This window comes from Leptodactylus fuscus, chromosome 4 (genome assembly GCF_031893055.1).
Source record: "Leptodactylus fuscus isolate aLepFus1 chromosome 4, aLepFus1.hap2, whole genome shotgun sequence".
NCBI lineage: Eukaryota > Metazoa > Chordata > Amphibia > Anura > Leptodactylidae > Leptodactylus > Leptodactylus fuscus.
The window spans coordinates 116500249-116508681 of record NC_134268.1 but is presented as its reverse complement, the minus strand read 5'-3'; positions in this window follow the sequence as shown (position 1 = coordinate 116508681).

The following is an 8433-nucleotide window of genomic DNA, read 5'->3' as shown; positions in this document are numbered from 1 at the left end:
TGGAGGGAGCCTCTAAAAACCCCAGTTTGGACCAATTCATGGTGGAGGGAGCCTCTAACCAGCCCAGTTTGGGCAAATTCATGGTGGAGGGAGCCTCTAAACAGCCCAGTTTGGGCACATTCATGGTGGAGGGAGCCTCTAACCAGCCCAGTTTGGACCAATTAATGGTGGAGGGAGCCGATAAACAGCCCAGTTTGGACCAATTCATGGTGGAGGGAGCCTCTAAAAACCCCAGTTTGGACCAATTCATGGTGGAGGGAGCCTCTAAAAAACCCAGTTTGGACCAATTCATGGTGGAGGGAGCCTCTAACCAGCCCAGTTTGGACCAATTAATGGTGGAGGGAGCCTCTAAACAGCCAAGTTTGGACCAATTCATGGTGGAGGGAGCCTCTAAAAACCCCAGTTTGGACCAATTCATGGTGGAGGGAGCCTCTAACCAGCCCAGTTTGGGCAAATTCATGGTGGAGGGAGCCTCTAAACCGCCCAGTTTGGGCACATTCATGGTGGAGGGAGCCTCTAACCAGCCCAGTTTGGACCAATTAATGGTGGAGGGAGCCGCTAAACAGCCCAGTTTGGACCAATTCATGGTGGAGGGAGCCTCTAAAAACCCCAGTTTGGACCAATTCATGGTGGAGGGAGCCTCTAAAAAACCCAGTTTGGACCAATTCATGGTGGAGGGAGCCTCTAACCAGCCCAGTTTGGACCAATTAATGGTGGAGGGAGCCTCTAAACAGCCAAGTTTGGACCAATTAATGGTGGAGGGAGCCGCTAAACAGCCCAGTTTGGACCAATTCATGGTGGAGGGAGCCTCTAAAAACCCCAGTTTGGACCAATTCATGGTGGAGGGAGCCTCTAAACAGCCCAGTTTGGGCAAATTCATGGTGAAGGGAGCCTCTAACCAGCAGAGTTGGTGGAAATCAGGGTGGAGGGAGCCTCTAACCAGCAGAGTTGGGGGAAATCAGGGTGGAGGGAGCCTAGTATTAGCAGAATTGTGCAACGCTTATGGTGGATGAGTATGAGGATGCGGAGGAATTGGAGAGGTTGAGTACAGACATGGAGTTTCATGTTGGGGTGCTTTACACAGGTGGGCACAAAAATGACGGCTCTACCCAGTGGTGGTTCATTTTTATCAAAGTGAGCCGGTCGGCACTCTCAGCTGACAGACGGGTGCGCTTGTCAGTGATGATGCCACCGGCTGCACTGAACACCCTCTCAGATAGGACGTTGGCGGCAGGACAGGACAGCACCTCCAAGGCATATAGGGCAAGTTCAAGCCACAGGTCCAACTTCGACACCCAATACGTGTAGGGCGCAGAGGGGTCGGAGAGGACAGGGCTGTGGTCGGAAAGGTATTCCCGCAACATGCGCCTATACTTCTCACGCCTGGTGACACTAGGACCCTCCGTGGCGGCACTTTGGCGAGGGGGTGCCATCAAGGTGTCCCAGACCTTAGACAGTGTGCCCCTCGTTTGTGTGGACCGGTGAGAACTTGGTTGCCTACTGGAGGAACTGCCCTCCCTGCCGCCAACGTCACATGCTGGAAACATCTCCATCATATTCTGCACCAATTGCCTGTGGCAAGCATTGATGCGATTGGCCCTCCCCTCTACCGGAATAAAAGACGAGATGTTGTTTTTATACCGGGGGTCAAGGATAGCAAAGATCCAGTACTGGTTGTCCTCCATGATTTTGACAATACGCTTGTCGGTTGTAAAGCACCCCAACATGAACTCAGCCATGTCTGCCACAGTGTTAGTTGGCATGACTCCTCTGGCCCCACCGGAAAGTTCAATCTCCATTTCCTCCTCATCCTCCATGTCTACCCATCCGCGCTGCAACAATGGGACGATTCGAAGTTGCCCGGAAGCCTCCTGTATCACCATCACATCATCGGACAACTCTTCTTCCTCCTCCTCCTCCTCCTCCTCCTCCATTAAACGCAGTGAAGCGGACAGATGTGTGGACCTACTCTCCAGCTGTGACGGATCGGATGCTATCCCTAACTCCTCTGTGTGATCTGAGTTATCCCTGATGTCAATCAGGGATTCTCTCAGAACACACAAGAGCGGGATTGTAAGGCTCACCATCGCATCCTCAGAGCTCACCCTCCTTGTGGACTCCTCAAAGACCCGTAGGATGTCACAAAGGTCTCTCATCCATGGCCACTCATGGATGTGAAACTGAGGCAGCTGACTTTGTGGCACCCTAGGGTTTTGTAGCTGGTATTCCATCAAAGGTCTCTGCTGCTCAACCACTCTATTCAACATCTGAAATGTTGAGTTCCAGCGTGTGGGGACGTCGCACAAAAGCCGGTGTTGTGGCACATGCAGGCGTTGCTGGAGAGATTTTAAGCTAGCAGCGGCTACTGTCGACTTGCGAAAGTGGGCGCACATGCGCCGCACTTTCACCAGTAGCTCTGGAACATTGGGGTAGCTCTTTAGGAAACGTTGCACCACTAGGTTGAAGACGTGGGCCAGGCATGGAACATGTTGGAGTCCGGCAAGCTCCAGAGCTGCTACCAGGTTCCGGCCGTTATCACAAACGACCATGCCTGGGCCCAGGTGCAGCGGCTCAAACCATATTGCCGTCTCATCGAGGAGGGCATCCCTCACCTCGGAGGCAGTGTGCTGTCTGTCCCCCAAGCTGATCAGCTTCAGCACAGCCTGCTGACGTCTACCAACGCCAGTGCTGCAACGTTTCCAACTCGTAGCTGGGGTCAATCTAACAGCGGAGGAGGAGGCGGTGGCGGAGGAGGAGGCGGTGGCGGAGGAGGAGGCGGTAGAGGAGGAGGAGGAGGGGGGTGTTCTTCTCGTGTCCCTGCCAGGAATGTTAGGCGGGGAGACGAGGTACACCGGGCCAGTTTGGGAAGCAGTCCCAGCCTCAACTACATTCACCCAGTGTGCCGTCAGTGAAATGTAGCGTCCCTGTCCGCATGCACTTGTCCACGCGTCGGTGGTCAAGTGGACCTTTGTGCAAAGCGCGGAACTAAGGGCCCGCCTGATGTTGAGTGACACGTGTTGTTGCAAGGCGGGGACGGCACACCGGGAGAAGTAGTGACGGCTAGGGACGGCATAGCGAGGTGCCGCAGTTGCCATCAGGTCCAGGAAGGCGGGAGTTTCAACAAGCCGGAACGCCAACATCTCCTGGGCCAGCAGTTTAGCGATGTTGGCGTTCAAGGCTTGCGCGTGTGGGTGGTTAGCAGTGTATTTCTGCCGCCGCTCCAATGTCTGAGAGATGGTGGGTTGTTGTAAAGAAACGCCTGATGGTGCCTTTGATGGTGCAGGAGAAGGAGATAAGACAGGACCAGGGGAGGATGAGGTAGAAGTCAACAAAGTGGCGGAGGCAGATGAAGTGGTGTCCTGGCTCGTCCTCTGGAGTGCATCGCCAGCACAGTCAGCAGTGGCAGTGGCAGAGGCAGAGGCAGTGGCAGAGGCAGTGGCAGTGGCGTGAACGGCAGGTGGCCTTTGTCCTGCCGTTGCTGCCTGCCACTGATTCCAGTGCTTGGATTCCAAATGACGGCGCATTGAAGTGGTGGACAGGTTGCTCTTCTCAGAGCCCCTAATCAATTTCGAGAGGCAAATTGTGCAGACAACACTATATCTGTCCTCGGCGCATTCCTTGAAAAAACTCCACACCTTCGAGAAACGTGCCCTCGAGGTGGGAGTTTTTCGGGGCTGGGTACGAACTGGAACATCTTGGGAGATTCCGGGTGTGGCCTGGCTTCGCCTAAGCTGCTGACCTCTGCCTCTGCCTCTAGCTACCCTTTTTGGTGCTGCACTTGCCTCAACATCCACACTACTTTCCCCGCTTGACATCCCCCCTGTCCAGGTCGGGTCAGTGTCCTCATCATCCACCACTTCCTCTTCCAACTCCTGTCTCATCTCCTCCTCCCGCACAATGCGCCGGTCAACTGGATGCCCTGACGGCAACTGCGTCACATCATCGTCGATGAGGGTGGGTTGCTGGTCATCCACCACCAAATCGAACGGAGATGGAGGAGACTCTAGTGTTTGAGCATCTGGACACAGATGCTCCTCTGTTAGGTTCGTGGAATCGTGACGTGGAGAGGCAGGTTAAGGGACAATGAAAGGAGCGGAGAACAGCTCTGGGGAGCAGGGACAGTTTGGGTTATTGTTCTGTAAAGCTTTGGAATTTTGGGAGGAAGGAAGACAAGACTGTTGGGTAATAGGAGGAGAGGAGGCAGAGTCTGACTGGCTGCTGGACAATGTGCTGTAAGCGTTCTCTGACAGCCATTGCAAGACCTGTTCCTGGTTCTCGGGCCTACTAAGGTTTGTACCCTGCAGTTTAGTTAATGTGGCAAGCAACCCTGGCACTGTGGAGTGGCGCAATGCTTGCTGCCCCACAGGAGTAGGCACGGGACGCCCTGTGGCTTCACTGCTACCTTGCTCCCCAGAACCATTCCCCCGACCTCGCCCACGGCCTCGTCCACGTCCCTTTCCGGGAGCCTTGCGCATTTTGAATTCCTAGTTAGAAATTGGCACTGTATACCAGTAGTAAAAATTGTGGGTGCACGTAACCCCAATATATTCTTTGAATTACCAGTCAGAAACTGGCACTATATGGCAGTAGCAAGAAATGAGGGTATTTGTATTCCCAATATATTCTTTGAATTCCCAGTCAGACAATGGCACTGTATACCAGTAGTAAAAATTGTGGGTGCACGTAACCACAATATATTCTTTGAATTACCAGTCAGAAACTGGCACTATATGGCAGTAGCAAGAAATGAGGGTATTTGTATTCCCAATATATTCTTTGAATTCCCAGTCAGACAATGGCACTGTATACCAGTAGTAAAAATTGTGGGTGCACGTAACCACAATATATTCTTTGAATTACCAGTCAGAAACTGGCACTATATGGCAGTATCAAGAAATGAGGGTATTTGTATTCCCAATATATTCTTTGAATTCCCAGTCAGACAATGGCACTGTATACCAGTAGTAAAAATTGTGGGTGCACGTAACCCCAATATATTCTTTGAATTCCCAGTCAGACAATGGCACTATATACCAGTAGCAAGAAATGAGGGTATTTGTATTCCCAATATATTCTTTGAATTCCCAGTCAGACAATGGCACTGTATACCAGTAGTAAAAATTGTGGGTGCACGTAACCACAATATATTCTTTGAATTACCAGTCAGAAACTGGCACTATATGGCAGTAGCAAGAAATGAGGGTATTTGTATTCCCAATATATTCTTTGAATTCCCAGTCAGACAATGGCACTGTATACCAGTAGTAAAAATTGTGGGTGCACGTAACCCCAATATATTCTTTGAATTACCAGTCAGAAACTGGCACTATATGGCAGTAGCAAGAAATGAGGGTATTTGTATTCCCAATATATTCTTTGAATTCCCAGTCAGACAATGGCACTGTATACCAGTAGTAAAAATTGTGGGTGCACGTAACCACAATATATTCTTTGAATTACCAGTCAGAAACTGGCACTATATGGCAGTAGCAAGAAATGAGGGTATTTGTATTCCCAATATATTCTTTGAATTCCCAGTCAGACAATGGCACTGTATACCAGTAGTAAAAATTGTGGGTGCACGTAACCCCAATATATTCTTTGAATTACCAGTCAGAAACTGGCACTATATGGCAGTAGCAAGAAATGAGGGTATTTGTATTCCCAATATATTCTTTGAATTCCCAGTCAGACAATGGCACTGTATACCAGTAGTAAAAATTGTGGGTGCACGTAACCACAATATATTCTTTGAATTACCAGTCAGAAACTGGCACTATATGGCAGTAGCAAGAAATGAGGGTATTTATAACCCCAATATATTCTTTGAATTCCCAGTCAGACAATGGCACTGTATACCAGTAGTAAAAATTGTGGGTGCACGTAACCCCAATATATTCTTTGAATTCCCAGTCAGACACTGGCACTATATGGCAGTAGCAAGAAATGAGGGTATTTGTATTCCTAATATATTCTTTGAATTCCCAGTCAGACAATGGCACTGTATACCAGTAGTAAAAATTGTGGGTGCACGTAACCCCAATATATTCTTTGAATTCCCAGTCAGACAATGGCACTGTATACCAGTAGTAAAAATTGTGGGTGCACGTAACCACAATATATTCTTTGAATTACCAGTCAGAAACTGGCACTATATGGCAGTAGCAAAAATAGTGGGTGTATATAGCCCCAATTCTATTGCTAGGGGACTTGCAGGGTATTTCTGGGGTGAAGGTGGGGGGGGCACACCGTTGGAACGGGTATCGGGGGTATATATCGGGTATACGGGAATACACTGACAGTGTATTCCATTCAGGATCCTGGGAAAGCTGGGTTGCGGCGATTGAGCCCGTCAGTGCCACGTTACACTGACAAGCTTCTCCCTGGAATTTAGCTCTTATAAGAGCTGTTGGTTGTCTTCTCCTTCCTATCCTAGCCTGTCCCTGCCTACCCAGAATCTAAGCCCTAGCTAGCTGGACGGAAACCTCCGTCCTCGGTGAACTGCAAGCTCAGAATGACGCGAACCTGGGCGGCGCTGTTCTTTTAAATTAGAGGTCACATGTTTTCGGCAGCCAATGGGTTTTGCCTACTTTTCTCAACGTCACCGGTGTCGTAGTTCCTGTCCCACCTACCCTGCGCTGTTATTGGAGCAAAAAAGGCGCCAGGGAAGGTGGGAGGGGAATCGAGTAATGGCGCACTTTACCACGCGGTGTTCGATTCGATTCGAACATGCCGAACAGCCTAATATCCGATCGAATATGAGTTCGATAGAACACTGTTCGCTCATCTCTAGTAAATACCAAGTGACGGATCATTACATTTTAATTAGAGACCAAAACAGTAGTATAATTCTCTGGGGTGTTGTCACGCTAATTCAGTTAGCTCTTATTTCTTTAGGTAGATATATATGTGACGCAGAGTAAATACACAAATCATACACATACAGGTTCCATCCTGCCTTCGAGACAGGGAAGTGGGGAAGAGGGTCGGCAGCCTCCGAACAGCACTGTGGAGGCTCCGATCCTCCTCATTATAGACACTGAAAAGGGTTATAGGATTATAGGGTTATAGGGTGGACTTGATGGACTGATGTCTTTATCCAACCTCATCAACTATGTATGTAACTATGTATGTAACTAGAGCCCAGAAGAGGTAAGTAACAGTGTTGTTTAAATTTTTTTCACCTCCTCTGAGTCCACGATCATTATACTCTGGGGTTTGAAAAGACTTCAGACTATGATAGCTTTTGGGTGGTCCACTATTGGGTGTAATATTGTGTGCAGGGGCCACTATGGGGCATAATACCATGTGCTCAGGCCACTGTGGGGCATAATAATTAGAGATGAGCGAACAATAAAATATTCGATATTCGATATTCATTTCGAATAGCCGCTCAATATTCGACCAAATATCGAATCCCATTATAGTCTATGGGAAAAAAAAAATGTTCGTTTCAGGGGAAACCACTATTCGTCTCAGGAGGGTCACCAAGTCCACTATCAAGAAAAAATATATATACTGAGCAACCCAGATGATTCCCAAACATACACTTAAATATATTTGAAAAGATCGTGTACCAAACACAAGGGAGATTTACAGCAGCAGTAATAACATCCAAATACCCCTTAGGGAACGATAAATGAAGAAGAAAGACCGATGGATGCGAGGATAAACTGTGCTACTCTCTTGAGATAAAATACGTATAAGAACGTATTTTATCTCAAGAGAGTAGCGCAGTTTATCCTTGCATCCATCGGTCTTTCTTCACCAAGTCCACTATGACACCTCAGCAAATGATGACAACACCTCTGGAATGCAACTGGGACAGCAGAGGAAGCATGCCTGGGTGAATCTAACACGCCCAAGTCCCAGTATTACCCCAATATCACAGCCTATCAACTGGACACTTTCCAAACTCAATAGAACCACTATGAAAGTGGAAAAATACTTGGAAATCTTCTTTCTGCCACAATTGTATGGACAGAAACCCAAATTTTACGCTAATGAAACATTAACAAGCTTTAACTCACGTTGCCCATCACATCCACAGATGGAATAGGCAATGGGAAATCCACCCTTAACTGTCATTGTGTATGTGTGTGTGTGTGTGTGTGTGATGTGGTAAGACCTTCACAAATTCACTTTTCTGGCCCTTAACATTAGCCTTTCCAAAGTTAAAGTCCCTTAAGCTGAGCTACCAGCAGAGATTGAGGCCCTTGAGGTGACTTCAGTCTTTTACCAGCAGAGTTTTAGGCCCTTTAACTAGCCTTGCACCAGCAGAGTTTTTTGCCCTTTGGGTGAGTTGAGCCTTGCACCAGCAGAGTGTTAGCCCCTTTAAAATTGTTAGCCCCTAAAACGGTGGTTCCAAAACCATCATTCTCATTGTGTGGGATTGATGCATTGGATCGGAGTGAGGACCCAGACATTGACCTT